At 36.8% G+C, this 20,850-nt stretch overlaps 1 non-coding gene across 1 annotated transcript; it reads right to left on the reverse strand.

Moving 5' to 3' along the window:
* Positions 1-19,726: 19,726 nt before the first annotated feature.
* LOC131822382 (U6 spliceosomal RNA) lies at positions 19,727-19,830 on the reverse strand. Its single transcript, XR_009350245.1, has one exon. It is a non-coding gene; the product is annotated as a U6 spliceosomal RNA (small nuclear RNA).
* Positions 19,831-20,850: the final 1,020 nt, after the last annotated feature.

Consider the following 20,850-nt stretch of genomic DNA (forward strand, 5'->3'; position numbering starts at 1 on the left):
ATGGTATATATCTATATATATCTTCTCTTGAGTTCTTTGAAACATGTACTGTTGAAAGCAAAAGTTATTAATGTGTCTAATTCAGTGTTAAATGTCTGTAGATGTAATTCATTCAACAACTACAAAATAAAGGAGAGTAAGGGATATATAAGGTGATAAGAGTTCTACATTTCACTTTAAGTGGTAAAATATTAACTTTGAAATGCATATAGTAAACTCTAGGGAAACTAGTACTTTATTCAAAAATGTATAGTAAAGGGGCACCTTGGTACATAAGTCGGTAAGCCTGACTCTTGATTTTGGCTCAGGTCATGATCTCAAGATTGTGTGATCAAGCCCTGAGTTGGGCTCCATGATGGGTGTGGAGCCTGCTTGAGATTCACTGTCTCCCTCTCCCTCTGCTCCTCTCCTCACTCCCCTGAAATACAAAATTATATAGTAAAAAACAAAAAATAAAATGGTTTACTAAAATATTCAAGTAATCCATATGAAGGCAGGAAACAATAAACATAAAAAGAAGAAAAGAAGGAAGAGACATTGAGAAACATAAAGGGGAGGAGGAAGGAGATGGGGAGAAAACAACTACCATGACCACCACCAGGAGCAGCACCTGAGGAATAAAACAGAGAGTAAGTATTAAGATGCTAAACAAGATTATGGAATTAATTTTAAAATACCCAAATAGGTGTTATAGACAAGAAATCCATTTTAAACATATTATAATTAGGATAAAAGTAAGACAACACAGAATGTACCATACAAAAAGTAAAGCTAATTAAATTAAAATTGGTTTAGCTCTAAAAATAGGGCTTAAAAATACATGAAACAAAAACTGATAAAATGGAAAGGATAATTGGACACATCCACATACTTGGAGAACCTATCTTCCCTCTGTCAATAATCAATATAATAGAAAATAAACAAGTACATATTTGAAATGAAAAAGATTATTATACACTGGCAATGAATAATCCTATAGTGAAAATGAGAAAAAAAATCCCTTCACAATAGCATTAAAAATAAGATATTAACAAATTTACCAAGAAGGTAAAACACTCAATATTCTGAAAACTAGAAAACATAACGGAGAGAAATTAAAGAAGACATAATAAAGCAGAAACACATCCTATTTTCTTGGACTGGAAGACTTTATTTACTATGACAGAATTATCCAAAGCCATTTAATCATTCAGTGGAATTCCTATCAAAATCCCAATGACATTTTTCACAGAAATAGAAATCCTAATCCATATAGAATCTCTAGGGACTCTGAAGAGTCAAAATAATAAAGAAAAATAATGAAGTTGTAGGATTCATACTCTTTTATTTCAAAACCTACTACAAATAGTGCTGTACTGACATAAAGATAGACATATAGACCAATGGAATAGAAGTGAGAAGCCAGAAATAAACCCTAACATATATAGTCAGATTTCAGGCAAGGGTGCCAAAACTATGCAATAGGCACATATAATCTTTTCAACCAATTGTGCTAGGAAAACAACATTCACATGTAATAGAATGAAGTTAGACTTTCTCCTTACTCCATATACAAAAACTAACTCAAAATGAATTAAGGACTTAAATATAGGAGTTAAAACTATAAAACTCTTAGAAAAACATATCTGGGGCAGGGGAGGGGATTGAGAGCAGAGAGAAGTGGGCAGAAACTATATTTGAAGAAATAATGGCCAAAGTTGATAAAAAAAAAAAAAAACCAATCTATACATTAAAGCCTAACAAACCACAACTAGGATAAACTCAAAGAGATCTACACGTAGATATATCCTAATCAAATTGTCAAAAGACAGAGGCAGAGAGCAAAAGACCCATCACATACAAGGGATTTATAATATAACGTCTCATCAAAAATAATGGAGGCTAAAATGTAATGAGAAGATTTACTAGAAATGCTGAAAGAAAAACCATGAATTCTATTTCCAGGAAAAATGCTTTATGAAATGAAGAATTTAAGACATACCCAGATAAACAAACACAACTGTCACTTACAAACATGTCTTATAATAAATTTTAAGAGGAGTCCATGCAGACTGAAATGAAAAGACAGTCAATAGTACCTTGAATCTACATGAAGAAATAAAGATACTGGTAAATACAATTACACTGGCAAATACAGAATGTAGTGTGAATGTATTTTGTGTTAATAGTTCCGCCATCTCATTTAAACAATACTGCATAAAGCAATAATTATAAATCTTTGTTAATAGGCACACAAAGTATAAGCATGTAATTTGTATGACAATAAAAGCAGAAAAAAAAGGGGAATGAAGCTATCCGGAAGCAATGTTCTTATATAATATTGAAATTAAATTTGCCTGGGGTACCTGGGTGGCTCAGTGGGTTAAGCCTCTGCCTTTGGCTCAGGTCATGATCACAGGGTCCTGGGATGGAGCCCTCCATCAGGCTATCTGCTCAGCGGGGAGCCTGCTTCCCCCCTCTCTCTCTGCCTACTTGTGATCTCTCTCTCTCTATGTCAAATAAATAAATAAAAATCTTTTAAAAAATTAAATTTGTATTAATCCAAAATAGATCGATAAAAGTTGTTAATATGTTAATAATATATTGATAATAATCCCGAGGGCAACCAAAAAGAAAATAGCCCAAAAATATGTAGTAAGTGAAATACGAAGATATTTAAATGACCAACTAGAAAATATGTATTTAACAGAAAAGAAAGCAGTGTGGAAGAATAGAGGATAAAAAGATAATAATCATACAAAAAGAAAATCACAAAATGACACAAAGAGTCCAACTTATCAAGAATTAAAATAATTAAACAAACTAATTAAAAGACAAAATTACCAGAATTAATTATTTAATGAAGATTTTACTTATTTGAGAGAGAGCTCTAGCAAGCAAGCAAAAGAGAAAGTGAGCATGAGTGTAGGTAGTGGGTGAGGAGCAGAAGGAGAGGGCAAAGCAGACTCCCCACTGAGCAGGGAGCCTGATAAAGGGCTTGAACCCTGGACCCTGGGGTCTTACTGGAGCAAAAGCAGATGCTTAACCAACTGAGCAGCTCAGGCACATTAGAACTGATTTTTAAAAGCATGATCCAGGGGCGCCTGGGTGGCTCAGTGGGTTAAAGCCTCTGCCTTCAGCTCAGGTCATGATCCCAGGGTCCTGGGATTGAACCCCACATTGGGCTCTCTGCTCCAGGGGGAGCCTGCTTTCTCCTCTCTCTCTGCCTGCCTTTCTGCCTACTTGTGATCTCTGTCTATGAAATAAATAAATAAAATCTTTAAAAAAAATAAAAATAAAAGCATGATCCAATGGAACAGAATAGAGAGCCCTAAAACACACTGATATGCAGTCGACAGATCTTCAACAAGGGTGCCAAAAACACAGTTGGTAAAGTATACTCTCTTCAGTAAATGATACTGAAAAAACTAGATATGTCCCTGCATAAGAATGAAATTGAACCCTTTATCTAGTATGACCATTAAATTTGTACTTAAAAACAGTCCTAAGGGTGCTTGGGTTGCTCAGTGGGTTAAAGCCTCTGCCTTCAGCTCAGGTCTTGATACCAGGGTCCTGGGATTGGGCTCTGCATCGGATTCTCTGCTTAGCAGGGAGCCAACTTCTTCCTCTCTCTCTGCCTGCTTCTCTGCCTACTTGTGATCTCTGTCAAATAAATAAATGAGATCTTTAAAAACAAAAACAAAAACAAAAACAAAAAAACAGTCCTTCCAAAAAAGAACATTCTGGGTCAGAGAGTTTCACTAGTGAATCTGTCAGTCAAAAAGAAAATAACGCCAATTCTACACAGTTTTCTTCCAGAAAATAGAAGAGGAAGGAACACTTCACAAGTCATTTTATGAGCCCATAATTTTCCAGATACTAAAACCAGGCAAAGACATTATAAGAAGAGTAAAATTCTAGTATCTTTTATGAACACACAAAAGTCATCAGAAATACATTACCGATGAAGGTAAAATGGATGGCAAGCAGTCACATCAACTGAAGTTTAATATTATTGCAACTAGGGAAAAGATAAAGTAAAATTACAGAGAGAAACCCCTATATATCTATTAGGCAGCCTAAAACTACAATCATCCTCATCTTCATCAACAACATCATCAACATTTAAATACCTGGCAAAGCCAAGTATTAGTAATGCTGTGGAGCACCTGGAATTCTCACACATCAATGGTGAGAATAGGAAATGGTAGAGTCACTCTGGATAACAACAGTTCCTCATAAACTTAAACATAAACTTACCTGGAAACAGGGTCAAAACTAGAGTGAAGCAAGAAAATATGTATTTAACAGAAAAGAAAGCAGTATATAAAAATGGGAGGATAAAAATATCATAATCATACAAAAAACAAATAGCTAAATGACACATAAAGTCCAACTTATGTGTCACCTCAAGAACAAAATTTAAGGATATGTAAAAATAATTAAATTAAATGTTATTTTGGGGTGCCTGGGTAGCTCAGTTAGTTGGATGTCTGCCTTCAGTTCAGGTCAGGGTCCTGGGATCAAGCCCTACTCCAGGCTCCCTGCTTGGAGGGGAGCCTGCTTCTCCCTCTTCCTCTACCCCTCCCAATGCCTGTGTACTCGGACACAGATACTCTCTCTGTCAAATAAAGAAAATAGTTTTTAAAAGGCAAAAAATTTTTAAATTTTTTTTAGTGTAATATTTTAAAACACCAAAATTAATGCAAAATCCATGAAATACAAAATATTAGAGGTTGGACTGGAGAAAGGATCAGTGTTACTGATTATCCCTTGTGCCTCTGGCTCTAGTATTTCTCAGCATAGCTCTGCCCTGCAGTTTCACATCTGGGTCTGTATCCTAGAAAAATAAGAACACGCTTACATGAATCTATAGCTGTATTAAAAATCAAGAGTAAGGAGGAGTCAAGATGGTGGAGAAGTAGCAGGCTGAGACTACTTCAGCTACCAGGAGATCAGCTAGATAGCATACCTAAAGACTGCAAACACCTGCAAATCCAATGGCAGATTGAAGAGAAGAAGAACAGCAATTCTAGAAACAGAAAATCAACCACTTTCTTAAAGGTAGGACCAGCGGAGAAGTGAATCCAAAGCGATGGGAAGATAGACCCCAGGGGGGAGGGGCCGGCTCCCGGCAAGCGGCGGAGCAACGGAGCACAAAATCAGGACTTGTAAAAGTCTATTCCGCTGAGGGACATCGCTCCAGAGGCTAAACCGGGGCGAAGCCCACGCGGGGTCAGCGTGGCCTCAGGTCCCGCAGGGTCACAGAAGGATCGGGGGTGTCTGAGTGTCGCAGAGCTTGCGGGTATTGGAATGGGGAAGCCGGCTACAGAGACAGAGCTGAGGAGTGAGCTCCCAGCTCGGGGTTACCTTGAACTGGTCGCATACTCGATGAGCTCGGAGCGCGGCCTGAGGCCAGGGAGACAGGAGTAATTGGGCGCTATTCTCTGAGGGCGCACTGAGGAGTGGGGCCCTGGGCTCTCGGCTCCTCTGGACCAGAGACCAGGAGGCCGCCATTTTCACTCCCATCCTCCGAAACTCTACGGAAAGCACTTAGGGAACAAAAGCTCCCAAAGCAAATCTGAGCGGATTACTCAGCGGGGCCCCTGGGAAGGGCGGTGCAATTCCGCCTGGGGCAAACACACTTGAGATCACTACACCAGGCTCCTCCCCCAGAATATCAACAAGAAATCCAGCCAGGACCAAGTTCACCTACCAAGGAGTGAGGTTTCAATACCAAGGAGAGCAGCAAAATTCCAGAGGAGGAGAAAGCAAAGCACAGAACTCAAGGCTTACTCCCCATGATCCTCTAGTCTTGCAGTTAATTTAATTTTTTCTTCTTGTTCTATTCGTTTTTCTCTTCTTCTGCTAAATTTTTTTAACTTTTACCCTTTTCTTTTTTAACGTTCTTTTAACTAGTTTATCTAATATATATATTTTTTCATTTTTATATTTTTTAATTGACCTTTTTTTTCCCTGAACCTCTTTTTATCCACTTTCTCTCTCCTCACGATTTGGGATCTCTTCTGATTTGGTTAAAGCATATTTTCCTAGGGTTGTTTCCACCCTTTTAGTATTTTACTACCCCTTCATATACTCTTATCGGGACAAAATGACAAGGCAAAAAAATTCACCACAAAAAAAAGAACAAGAGGCAGTACCAAAGGCTAGGGACCTAATCAACACAGACATTGGTAATATGTCAGATCTAGAGTTCAGAATGATGATACTCAAGGTTCTAGCCGGGATCGAAAAAGGGATGGAAGATATTAGGGAAACCCTCTCGGGAGATATAAAAGCCCTTTCTGGGGAAATAAAAGAACTAAAATCTAACCAAGTTGAAATCAAAAAAGCTATTAATGGGGTGCAATAAAAAATGGACGCACTCATTGCTAGGATAAATGAGGCAGAAGAAAGAATTAGCAATATAGAAGACCAAATGACAGAGAAGAAGCTGAGCAAAAGAGGGACAAACAGATACTGGACCACGAGGGGAGAATTCGAGAGATAAGCGACACCATAAGATGAAACAACATTAGAATAATTGGGATTCCAGAAGAAGAAGAAAGAAAGAGGGGAGCAGAAGGTATATTGGACAGAATTATTAGAGAGGATTTCCCCAATATGGCAAAGGTAACAAGCATCAAAATCCAGGAGGTGCAGAGAACCCCCCTCAAAATCAGTAAGAACAGGCCCTCAACCTGTCAACTAATAGTAAAATTTACAAGTCTTAGTGACAAAGAGAAAATCCTGAAAGCAGACCGGACAAGAAGTTTGTAATATACAATGGTAAAAATATTAGATTGGCAGCAGACTTATCCACAGAGACCTGGCAGGCCAGAAAAGCTGGCATGATATATTCAGAGCACTAAACAAGAAAAACATGCAACCAAGAATACTATATCCAGGTAGGCTTTCATTGAAAATAGAAGGAGAGATAAAAACCTTCCAGGACAAACAAAAGCTGAAAGAATTTGCAAACACCAAACCAGCTCTACAGGAAATATTGAAGAGGGTCCTCTAAGCAAAGAGAGAGCCTAAAAGTAGTAGATCAGAAAGGAACAGAGACAATATACAGTAACAGTCAACTTACAGGCAATACAATGGCACTAAAGTCATATCTCTCAATAGTTGCCCTGAATGTGAATGGGCTAAATGCCCCCAATCAAAAGACACAGGGAATCAGAATGGATTAAAAAAAAAAAAAAACATCAATACGCTGCCTACAAGAAACTCATTTTAAACCCGAAGACACCTCCAGATTTAAAGACAGGGGGTGGAAAAGAATTTACCATGCTAATGGACATCATAAGAAAGCTGGAGTGGCAATCCTTATATCAGATCAATTAGATTTTAAGCCAAAGACTATAATAAGAGATGAGGAAGGACACTATATCATACCCAAAGGATCTGTCCAACAAGAAGATCTAACAATTTTAAATATCTATGCCCCTAACGTGGGAGCAGTCAACTATATAAACCAATTAATAACAAAATTAAAGAAACACATGGACAATAATACAATAATGGTAGGGGAATTTAACACCCTCCTCACTGAAATGGACAGATCATCCAAGCAAAAGATCAACAAGGAAATAAAGGCCTTAAATGACACACTGGACCAGATGGACATCACAGATATATTCAGAACATTTCATCCCAAAGCAACAGAATACACATTCTTCTCTAGTGCACATGGAGCATTCTCCAGAACAGATCACATCCTCAGTTCTAAATCAGGCCTCAAATGGTATCAAAAGATTGGGATCATTCCCTGCATACTTTCAGAACACAATGCTCTGAAGCTAGAACTCAATCACAAGAGGAAATTTGGAAAGAACCCAAATACATGGAGACTAAACAGCATCCTTCTAAAGAATGAATGGGTCAACCAGGAAATTAAAGGAGAATTGAAAAAAATCATGGAAACAAATGATAATGAAAACAAAAGAGTTCAAAATCTGTGGGACACAACAAAGGCAGTCCTGAGAGGAAAATATATAGCGGTACAAGCCTTTCTCAAGAAACAAGAAAGGTCTCAGGTACACAACCTAACCCTACACCTAAAGGAGCTGGAGAAAGAACAAGAAAGAAACCCTGAACCCAGCAGGAGAAGAGAAATCATAAAGATCAGAGCAGAAATCAATGAAATAGAAACTAAAAAAACAATAGAACAAATCAACGAAACTAGGAGCTTGTTCTTTGAAAGAATTAATAATATTGATAAACCCCTGGCCAGACTTATCAAGAAGAAAAGGGAAAGGACCCAAATAAATAAAATCATGAATGAAAGAGGAGAGATCACAACTAACACCAAAGAAATACAGGCAATTATAAGAACATACTATGAGCAATGCTACGACAACAAATTTGACAATCTGGAAGAAATGGATGCATTCCTAGAGACATATAAACTACCACAACTGAACCAGGAAGAAATAGAAAGCCTAAACAGACCCATAACCAGTAAGGAGATTGAAACAGTCATCAAAAATATCCAAACAAACAAAAGCCCAGGGTCACTCGGCTTCCTGAGGGAACTCTACCAAACATTTAAAGAAGAACTAATTCCTATTCTCCTGAAACTTTTCCAAAAAATAGAAATGGAAGGAAAACTTCCAAACTCATTTTATGAGGCCAGCATCACCTTGATCCCAAAACCAGACAAGGATCCCATCAAAAAAGAGAACTACAGACCAATATCCTTGATGAACACAGATGTGAAAATTCTCACTAAAATACTAGCCAATAGGATTCAACAGTACATTAAAAGGATTATTCACCATGACCAAGTGGGATTTATTCCAGGGCTGCAAGGTTGGTTCAACATCCGCAAATCAATCAATATGATACAACACATTAATAAAAGAAAGAACAAGAACCATATGATACTCTCAATAGATGCTGAAAAAGCATTTGGCAAAGTACAGCATCCCTTCCTGATCAAAACTCTTCAAAGGGTAGGGATAGAAGGCACATACCTCAATATTATCAAAGCCATCTATGAAAAACCCATCACAAATATCATTCTCAATGGAGAAAAACTGAAAGCTTTTCTGCTAAGGTCAGGAACATGGCAGGGATGTCCATTATCACCACTACTATTCAACAATGTACTAGAAGTCCTAGCCTCACCAATCAGACAACAAAAGGAAATTAAAGGCATCCAAATCAGCAAAGAAGAAGTCAAACTATCATTCTTTACAGATGATATGATACTATATGTGGAAAACCCAAAAGACTCCACTCCAAAACTGCTAGAACTTTTACAGGAATTCAGTAAAATGTCAGGATATAAAAAGAATGCACAGAAATAAGTTAGATTTCTCCACACTAACAAGAAGACAGAAGAAAGAGAAAATAAGGAGTCAATCCCATTTTCAATTGCACCCAAAAGTATAAGATACCTAGGAATAAACCTAACCAAAGAGGCTAAGAATCTATACTCAGAAAACTATAAAGTACTCATGAAAGAAATTGAGGAAGACACAAAGAAATGGAAAAATGTTCAATGCTCCTGGTTTGGAAGAACAAATATTGTGAAAATGTCTATGCTACCTAAAGCAATCTACAGAGTTAAAGCAATTCCTATCAAAATACCATCCATTTTCTTCAAAGAAATGGAACAAATAATCCTAAAATTTATATGGAACCAGAAAAGACCTCAAATAGCCAAAGGAATATTGAAAAAGAAAGCCGAAGTTGGTGGCATCACAATTCTGGACTTCAAGCTCTATTACAAAGCTGTCATCATCAAGACAGCATGGTACTGGCACAAAAGCAGACACATAGATCAATGGAACAGAATAGAGAGCCCAGAAATAGATCCTCAACTCTATGGTCAACTAATCTTCGACAAAGCAGGAAAGAATGTCCATGGAAAAAAGACAGCCTCTTCAATAAATAGTGCTGGGAAAATTGGACAGCCACATGCAGAAAAATGAAATTGGACCATTTCCTTACACCACACACGAAAATAGACTCAAAATGGATGAAGGACCTCAATGTGTGAAAGGAATCCATCAAAATCCTTGAGGAGAACACAGGCAGCAACCTCTTCGACCTCAGCCGCAGCAACATCTTCCTAGGAACATCGCCAAAGGCAAGGGAAGCAAGGGCAAAAATGAACTATTGGGATTTCATCAAGATCAAAAGCTTTTGCACAGCAAAGCAAACAGTTAACAAAACGAAAAGACAACTGACAGAATGGGAGAAGATATTTGCAAATGACATATCAGAAAAAGGGCTAGTGTCCAAAATTTATAAAGAACTTTGCAAACTCAACACCCAAGAACAAATAATCCAATCAAGAAAAGGGCAGTGGGGGCACCTGGGTGGCTCAGTGGGTTAAGCCGCTGCCTTCGGCTCGGGTCATGATCTCAGGGTCCTGGGATCGAGTCCCGCATCGGGCTCTCTGCTCAGCAGGGAGCCTGCTTCCCTCTCTCTCTCTCTCTCTCTGCCTGCCTCTCCATCTACTTGTGATTTCTCTCTGTCAAATTAATAAATAAAATCTTTAAAAAAAAAAAATAAAGAAAAAAAAAAAAAAAGAAAAGGGCAGTGGACGTGAACAGACATTGCTGCAAAGAAGACATCAAGATGGCCAACACACACATGAAAAAATGCTCCATATCACTCGGCATCAGGGAAATACAAATCAAAACCACAATGAGATACCACCTCACACCAGTCAGAATGGCTAAAATTAACAAGTCAGGAAATGACAGGTGCTGGGGAGGATGTGGAGAAAGGGGAACCCTCCTATACTGTTGGTGGGAATGCAAGCTGGTGCAACCACTCTGGAAAACAGCATGGAGGTTCCTCAAAATGTTGAAAATAGAACTTCCCTATGATCCAGCAATTGCAGTACTGGGTATTTATCCTAAAGATACAAACGCAGTGATCCAAAGGGGCAAGTGCACCCGAATGTTTATAGCAGCAATGTCTACAATAGCCAAACTATGGAAAGAACCTAGATGTCCGTCAACTGATGAATGGATAAAGAAGAAGTGGTATATATACACAATGGAATACTGTGCAACCATTAAAAGAAATGAAATCTTGCCATTTGCGACGACATGGATGGAACTAGAGGGTATCATGCTTAGCAAAATAAGTCAAGCAGAGAAAGACAACTATCATATGATCTCCCTGATATGAAGAAGTGGAGATGCAACATGGGTGGTTAAGGGGTAGGAGAAGAATATATGAAACAAGATGGGATTGGGAGGGAGATAAACCATAAGTGACTCTTAATCTCACAAAACAAACTGAGGGTTGCTGGGGGGAGGGGGGTTGGGATTATGGACATTGGGGAGGGTATGTGCTATGGTGAGAGCTGTGAAGTGTGTAAACCTGGCGATTCACAGACCTGTACTCCTGGGGATAAAAATATATTATATGTTTATAAAAAAAATAAAGAAGAAAGATAGATATTCCAGGTTTCCATTATATAATGGCCATTAACAAATTATAATTTCTCTGTACATATTCTCCCCCAAAAACATACAAATCAGGCAGTCATGCAAATAACATCATCACAAAAAATAATGAAGAAAAGGAAAATACTCAGAGTATTAGTATGAGGTGAGAACAATTGAAACTATAAAGCTTGAAACTCCAACAATGAAAATTAAAGATGATATTATTTATGTATATCAATGGAAAAATCTAAAATAAAATATTGGCAAAACAAAATGGTACATTAAAAAATAATGTATCCTGACCAAGTGGGGTATACTACAACAATGCAAAAATGCTTCAACATTTTAAACAGCCATAACTGTCAGTCAGCACATTAATATATTTAAGTAAACATTATCATGCTCCTGCCTAGATGCTTAAGAGTTATTTCAGAATTCAACATCAATTTCTAACTTAAAAAATTCTGAAAGATTTAATGAATTCATCCTAAAATGAATTATCCTAAGATGATTATGGTGTGTATATGTGTATGTGTCTGTCTGTGTGTGTGTCTGTTTCTATTCCTCAAATGTAACATACAAAATGTAACATTTATGTATAGGGAAATACTTGATGAATTCTCACTGAGACAGCAGTAAGGGAATAATGCCTATCATTTGCATTATTCTAAACTCTCGTGTTAGAAATGCTATCCAATGTGACTACAAAAAAATTAGGAGTATAATAATTATAAAAGAAAAGATAAAAATGTATCTTGATATATAAATATGTAATATAAATATGTATAAAATATATGTATAAAATAAAATACGGATATTGCAAATATGTAAAAAAAAAAACCAAACAAAAAAATCAAGAGTCTATATCTATATTAAATCTATAGCTGTATTAAAACTCAGAACTATCCACCAAATAGTAAGAAAGTTACTCAGTAAGTAAATGCACACACACAAGTGAACACTGTTGGCATCATAAAATAGGATGTGAAAATTGAAAAGAGAATTTAAGTAGATGTAGAGGAGCTAAGAAGGGTATTTTAGAAGCCTAAAGAAAATGAATGCAGCAGAGAGGGAGCGATCCTCAGAAAGGTTCTAGTAATAGTGACCCTTTGCATAGACTGAAGCGGATGATGTGTCTGAAACATAGAGGAAACCTGGAAAGTCTGGGTAGGCTACTACTATGGACAGAATTTTATAATTGGAATGCTGCCCTGCATAAGCAACATGAAAACTCTGAATGCTTTTGATAAGAGAAGTGACATGTTACAGCAAAGTCTAAGGGAGATTAGTTTCCTGGCACTTTGTAAGGTGGATTGGAAGTGAGACTAATGTAGAGCTAATTGCATTAGCTCAAACATGACGAGAAAAGCAACCAAGCTAAAATGATAGGTATGTGATTGAAATATTTATTTTAAAAAGAGGAAGAAAATGGTTTCAACACTGGATAAAGTAAAAATATACAATTTCCTGTGACCTATTTTCAACTTTTCTTTGTTAATATTTCAAAGTAAGCAAAGTGTTTCTAACATTTGTTCTGAGGATCACATTGGTTAGTAATGAAACCAGTTGAAAACATTTCCCTAAGCCTGAAAAACTGTATGTAAGGCATTAAATGTATTTAGATTTTTTAAAAAGAATCTAATAACTCACAATATTTACAGTTAATTGGCAGAAAATAGTTTAATGAACAATATTATACTCAAAATGGTCAGGTGAGAGCCTTGCTAGCGATGGCGAGAAGTCCAATTGCACTAGATAATTGGACTTTTTAATGGTCATGAATGTTGACCTAAGTGCACAGACATACACAGCGTTCATACATACACAGCGCTTTTGTGCAGTTCATTTCTATGGTAGGTATTGAGACCATCCTGAGCCACCACAAAGCTCAGACAGGCAAGTCATGCTAAAGCATTCTTCTGGCACTTTTAAAATGAGGAAAATCCATAAGTTAGGTTCTGCCTTTCTAAATTTGTACTTCTCACATCTTGTCCAGCACCAGTAAGAGAAGTATTTATGTGACCCGGGGACCTGAAACTCTCATTTCTTCATTCAGCAAAGTCCAGCAGTCTTGTTGAGTAGACAATTAAACCTTATTATGGAAGAATCTGGTCTCGTCAAATAAAATCATAGCATTTTTCTAGCACATGGTAAAGAAAAAATGACTAATACCAGCTTTTAGTTAGCATTTAAAATATAACAACAGGGAGTATTTGTATTTGAATAAAGGATACTTAGAGTATATTACACATGTGCAAGTAAGAGGCTTAAACGTCATCATGCAGCATTTCCTATCATAAGTGCAATAAAGATGGTTATGGTAGAACGGGAAAGGCAGGAAAATAAGATAGAAAGGGGAATTAATGTGTCACCCAGTCATCTTTACTTAACATTTTCATAGGATAGAACCTTTAAATCTTAATGAGGAAAACAAATCCCACATGTTAAAAATTAAAATGCATTGGGATACCCATTGAAAACCAATAGAAACATTTTCCTAAACAATATTGAGTTATTTCTGTTTGCGTCCAAATTTCTTTGGTCTTCACTTTGCAGGCACAATATTTTAATGAATATTAAGTGCATAAATTTTGAGCCTAACACCAGTGCTGCTCAGGCTTAAGGAGCAAATGAGGACCTAATAGGATTTTCCATCTTAAATTTCATGTCACAGTTGAGCATAAATTGCATTAGCAAAACTGAGCAGCATACTTTTGCTTGATATATTACCTTCTCTGACGTGTCAGCCTAACACCAAGTAATAGATGACTTAAAGAAACTGGGCCTCTTTCAAAGTCAATGACACCTTTCATTTGAAGCTCAGTAATGGCCAACATTATGGGAAACTTCCAGATCCTATCGGGCCCCTGTCATTAGTATGACTTGAGACACTGAATAAAATAAGAGATGTTTAAAAATGCTCATTAGGAAAAGAAAGAGAACTATAGCATGCTAAAACAGTATCCGAAGCGAAAATGAAAGCTTTAATGTTTTGGCAAGTTCATTGTGTGTTTTCTTTAAAAAAATATAGGTGGTTATAGGGGCACTGGGTGGCTGACTGTTGGTTTTGGCTCAGGTCAAGATCTTAGGGTCCTGGAATCACGCTCAGTGGGAAATTCACTAGAGGATTTCTCCTTTTCCCTCTGTCCTTCCCCCACTATTTGCAGGTGTGCAGACTCTCTTCTTCTACCTCTCTAAATAAATCAATAAATCTTTTTAAAAATTAAAAATGCAGGTGGTTATAAATTCGATTACAGAAGTATACTTTATTTTTTTAAGATTTTATTTATTTGTGAGAGAGGGGGAGAGAGAGGGAGAGAGAGCATGACCAGGGCAGAGAAGGCAGAAGCAGGCTCCTTGCTGAGCAGGGAGCTAGACACGAAGGCTCGCTCCCAGAACTCTGCAATCATTTCCCAAGGCTAAGGCAGAGACTTAACTGACTGAGCCACCCAGGCAGGTGCCCCTACAGAAATATATTTTATACTAAAGTTTATATTTTCCTTTTGGGGTAATCATTTTGGAGGGCATCTTATCTGGTCTCCGCTTGTTTACTAAGAAGTGGTAACTTACATCTAATGGATCCTGCAAAATTAACCAGCAGAGAATATTTTATAAAGAAAATAAGAAGTGGGACGTCTAGGTAGCTCAGTGGATTAAACTGCTGCCTTCGGCTCAGGTCATGATCCCAGAGTTCTGGGATCGAGTCCCACATCAGGCTCTTTGCTTGGAGGGGAGCCTGCTTCTGTCTCTGCCTCTGCCTGCCACTCTGCCTGCTTGTGCGCTCATGCACTCGCGCTCTCTCTCTGACAAATAAATAAATAAAATCTTTTTTTAAAAAAGAAAGAAAATAAGAAGAGAGTTGGAAGAATTGGGATAATAGGCATGCTGCATGAGGGCGTTTTGTTCAAAATGGCTGGTTGTGAAATAATCATTTTAACTTTCATTTCTTCACAAAGAAAATACATATGTTTAGTGAAAATACTTGCAAAAGCCTCATGATATTGCCTGAGAAAGATTTCCATTTTTTAAATTATATTACTAGTGTCCACAGACATGTTACAGCATGACACCCCTTATTATCACTTCAGTGTGTGACAGGTGTGGAACATAGCCCACTGTACAACGGGCAAACCATTTTTTTTTTTATGTCAAATGGTAAATGTGGTGGTTATGCAAAAGGGAGAAGAATATGCTTTACTGATTCCAGCTATTGAACTGATGGCTTTCTGCAACATCTTTTCAGGGACAACATTCTTTCCCTAAGTTCACATCCCTTTAAGGTCTTTCACACACATACTACTGAGACACAGATCCCAAAATGGACAGTAATCTGTGATACCAGAGCCTAAGGGCACGACCGGAAGCAGCAAACAGCCTATTTGGGCTCCAGTGCAAACACTAGGCACATTCCCTTCTGACCTGCTATGGAAATTTAACCCCAAAAGTACGCTTACCAGACTGGGTTTTGTTTCAAGTAAGTGCTTCAGGGACACATGGCTGGCTCAGTTGGTAGGGCATGCAACTCTTGATCTCAGGGTTGTGGCTTTGAACCTGGCATCAAGGGGTAGAGACTGCTTAAAATTAACATCTTTCAAAAGGAAAAAAAATAATAACTGTTTAAAGTGTTGCTGGTTCACTAGGTATTTAAGCTTTACCAACATCTCTGATCACATCTTTTAAGCCGCATTTGAAGGGGAAACTCCTCTACAATGACAATTTGTGATCATCACTATAGCTTCTCTGAATCTTCTGTGAGTAAGCTGCTAGTGATACTAAGGTTGAAACTAGAATCTGAGATAAGACAGATAAGGATTGTATAGTTTTGCAGTGTTCTGTCTGTGCCCTTCAATAAGTTTCACAATTTTGTAAAGTCTCAGTTTACTCATGTTTGTATCACAGATTTACACATAACATGTAACACATGTAACACAACGTTTGGTACATTATGAATTCTCTAGATATGTTAGTTTATTTCCCTTTCTCTTATCGGTTCAAGTGCCATAAAGCAAAATAAGTCAAATTGTAAGTAAATGTGAAACCTAACTTCTGAAATATGTAAATAAGTGTCATCTGTATGTCAGTGAATCCAATTATGGGTTTGACCTCAGTTCCAGGTCACTGACATTCCTGTTATGATCAGGATGGTTTTGGCAAGTGAAGGACTTCTTGAGCAATATTTTACTTTTTTTACCTTTTTAAAAAATGAGGTGGAGTTTGTTTTTTAATAAGGTAGATTGTACATCCACTGAAATAAGTTTCTTCATACCCCAGTCAATGACCATATTCATGGCAGCCTCTGTTCCTCTTTCTTTTACTATGGGTTAGCATTGCCTGTTCTACCACTTTACAGAAATGGGATCATACAGTATGTATTCTCCCGTGTCTGTTTTTTTTTTTTTTTTTCCACATAGCAGAAAGTGTGAGATTCATTCAAGTTGATCCACATATCACTAGGTTGTTGCTTTTATTTGGAGTGTGGTACTCAGTTGTATAAATATATGCAAGTTTGTTTATCCACTCCTCTCCCTTTTAGCATTTTTCTGTTAGTGTTTTGCTTTGGAATGTACTAGTGATCATGTTGAGCACATAAAAAGGTAAAGAGATCATTAAAATAATTAGTATTTGAGAATACACTCCAGGATACATGATATGTGTGGGTCAATTCCAGGCCACCACCTGTTTTGGTAAATATTTATTGGAAGACAGTAAGCACATTCACTTATAAATTGCTTATAGCTGCTTTCATGCTACCATGGCAGAGTTGAGTAGTTTTGACAAAGAACATTTGACCCACAAAGTCTAAAATATTTCGATGCAATTCTTTGTAGAAAAAGTTTGCTAATTCCTATTCTAAAATGATTATCAGAGAGGCACCTGGATGGCCCAAAGCCTTCTGCTTTTGGCTCAGGTAGTGATCCCGGAGTCCTGGGATGGAGTCCCACATTGGGCTCCGTGCTCAGCAGGGAGCCTGCTTCTCCCTCTGCCTGCAGCTGCCCCTGCTTGTGCTCTCTCTCTCTCTGTCAAATAAATAAAATCTTAAAAATAAAACAAAATGATTATCAGACTGATTAATGATATATGAACTCTGCATCCAGTCAAAATGTCTTCACTGACTTAAGTTGTAAGATTAGGACTTAGATTTTTATTAAAATAAATATAAAATGGCTAAAGGCCATGGAAATAATATTTCTCCATCTTTTATTTTTTTTAAAACCCATAATTTTAGGTCATAGACCATTATTATGTAGTACAATGTGTCTCAAAATATTAAAAATAAAAAATTACCTAACATTTCTCAAAAGGATATGGTGTTATGAAGCAATGTGCATTTTCCTTTACCAAACTACAAAAATATGTAAAACATAGTATTTCCCTTGCTATCTTGTCATCCAGGAAGAGTTGAATTTAATATTCTGTGCTAAGGTTTTATTGTAATTGTTCTTATTTTTTCATAATTTTGAACAATTGTCTTTATATTTCCTGATGTTACTTATAAGTGTCTCTTCCAATGAAGCCAAACAAATACATTTGGAACAAGAAATGACAGAAGACAATTAATATGTACATATATGCATAAAACAGAATTGCTAAAATACTTCAGGCCATCACACACCATTCATAAAAATTTATGATTCTCATGCACACAAACTATCCTAAATTGGTTTTCAACTACTTAGCAAAAACTCTAAATCCACAAAAATATAAGTGTGGACATTGGCTCTGCCCATATTTAAGGATATTATCTCCTCTCCTCCTAGTTGTTCCTGATATTTTTCATTATCATCAAGTTAACACAGTAAGAAGCTAAATGTCAATGGGTACTAATACTTAAAACCAGGAATGTATGATGATCAAAGAAAAGAAAAAATGGAGTCATGTTGATGTTTGTAACTTATGTTCTTCTTGAAGCTTCATTTTATTACTGCTTAATTACTAAATATTATTATTCTGGTATCATTTATTCATTAGGCAGAAATATCCAAGGCCATTTTCAAACACAGTCATGACCATATTAGTAGATGCTCTATAGTAACAGTCAAAATATGGTCATAATTGAAAAATACAATTGATAATTTTGATTATTTGACAGGAAAGGAAAATTCTTGGTCACCAATACTGTCATTTCTCAAGAAAGATGAGAATACAATTGCACAGGTGAGAATGCATTCCCCTCTAAAGAGCAGACGGCCAGGAGGGGTCACATATCCCTGGGCCTGGGGGACAAATCTTCCAGAAATGCTTCTATAATTGGAGGAAGGGGATTCTGGGAACAAAGGGTGTGTACATTAATGTTAATTTTCTACTAGAAAAGAAGACCACATGCTTCCCTGGATCTTTCAGGAGACCTAAGGTGACAGAATAGCTTAGCAATGGAGGGCAGATTGCCACATCTTGTGGCACTGCGTACAAAAGGCAAAGGCAAACACATAACTATCCTCCTTAATAAGCAGTCCCATAGTCATATTGTCTGCGGTAATCAAATATTCACGGTATATCAACATCCACATTAAATTAGCACTGTTAATTTAAATGTTTTGGTTTGACTGTTTTGTTATTATGTAATTCATATACTGATGACTTCATTTTTATAGCTGCTTTGAAGATGTAAGCTACAGATATCATTTTTTATACATTTGTTTGAACCTACTGAAGTAATTGCCTAGTGAAAATCATTGAAGACCACAGAGAGAGACCAAAATAACTTTGGTCCTTTCCTTAAATTGTCTGAACAATGACCAAGTTTGAGAAGCATGGCTTTAAAGAAGTAACAAATGCTGTTAAGGTGGTCCCCTTGACAACAGAATAAGTAAAAACTGTCCTGTCAAAATAAGCTTGAATATACAAAATAAATCAACACAGAGACATTTTCCCCCTCACTTATCAGTATGGCAAAACAAGCAATGTTTGACCATTCACTTTTCTGCGACACTATGAAGCACCAGGCATTGTCCTCTAAATCTACCAAATCCACCTGCGTATGCACAAGTTGACAAGCTTTTAGCTAAACCAAGGATTCTCAAAGAGTGAGAGGGAATGTTTTTACCTTCTTCCCCAAGTGGTTACTTGGCAAAGAGGGGAGACAACTCAGAAAGGGTGTGTGGTACTGGTATCTAGTGGTTAGAGGCCAGAGATGCTGCTAAACATCCCACAAAGCACAAGACTGTCACCCAACAAAAAAATGAATTGTTCCAAATAGTGTAGAAGTAGAGAAGCTCTGATATAGATCAATTCTTTTATTTATGTGATAAACTATGCTACTTCCCATAGTTCCTACCTTCTATTTTGTTTTCAGATTTTAGGGTTACCTTTTTGTGATTTTGGTCAGTGTTTTTGGTTTAGGTCTGTTTTGCTTTTTGTGTCATCCTTGCTCAGGGGCTATCTAATCTCTGTGTCGTTCCAATTTTAGTAAATGTGCTGCCGAATCTAGGGCAGGTCTGTCTTGCTTTGATTCCTATGTGATAGATGAACTTAGAAATATCTATTAAGTTAAAATATCTTAATAATTAGAGAAACTTAAGGAAAAAAAGTTTCAATGCCAGAAGAAAAGCAATTGTAAGCATTTATTTACTGTCCCTTACTTAGATTTTGGACATCCCTGCCCTGAAAATCTAACTTAGAGTTTGAAACCAGCAAAATACAATTAGATTTTCACCAGATACACCAAATTCCACAGGGTACTTTGTTTTATAATTTTCTTCTCTGAATATTCTGTGTCTCTGGAGCTAACTTTCCTTCTCCCTCTCCAAATAAAAACGTTCTGAAATTGAGGAAAACCTCCACCAAAACAAACAAACAAACAAACAAAACAAACCCCAACCATTCCCTCATTTCTTCCTCCCTCTCACTTTCATTGTAGAATTTACAATGAAAATCTACATCCAGAGATGCCAATACTATATACAGTTGATATCCTCAAGAATTTCCATTTAATCATTGGAGCCTTTATGGGAATGGCGGTTTCAAAATGAAACTAAGAAATGAGAAACTAATTTTAGCTTCTGAAGCACTGAAACTCCTGTGCAGATCCGTTTCTATAGTTGTAATAATTCTGATTACAAGAATCTCTGTCGGTAAAAATAGAGATGTAATTATCAGCTGGGGACAGATGGTAAGGCAAGTAATAACGATGTGAGCAAATTTCCATGCTACATATATCCCCCTTGTCTAGAACTCAAATACATTGAATGTAAGTCCCTAAGGGAGAGGAACAGAATCACCACTGAAAAATTCATGATTAAAATAATCATGATTCTATATTATGTTTTAAAGCTAATCTGTTAGAGTCTCAGTATTTTATTAGAAAAATCATATTCTCAATTAAGAAATAAGCCTTTTGCCATGTTCTCAATTTGGACAGAATCTACAGTCATTCTATGTGGATTGAGTTGTTAACAGTTAAGTCAGTGTATTATCTGGTTGTTGGATAAAATCAGTTTCATGATAAATATAG

The sequence above is a fragment of the Mustela lutreola genome, chromosome X, assembly GCF_030435805.1.
Source record: "Mustela lutreola isolate mMusLut2 chromosome X, mMusLut2.pri, whole genome shotgun sequence".
NCBI classification, from domain to species: Eukaryota; Metazoa; Chordata; class Mammalia; order Carnivora; family Mustelidae; genus Mustela; species Mustela lutreola.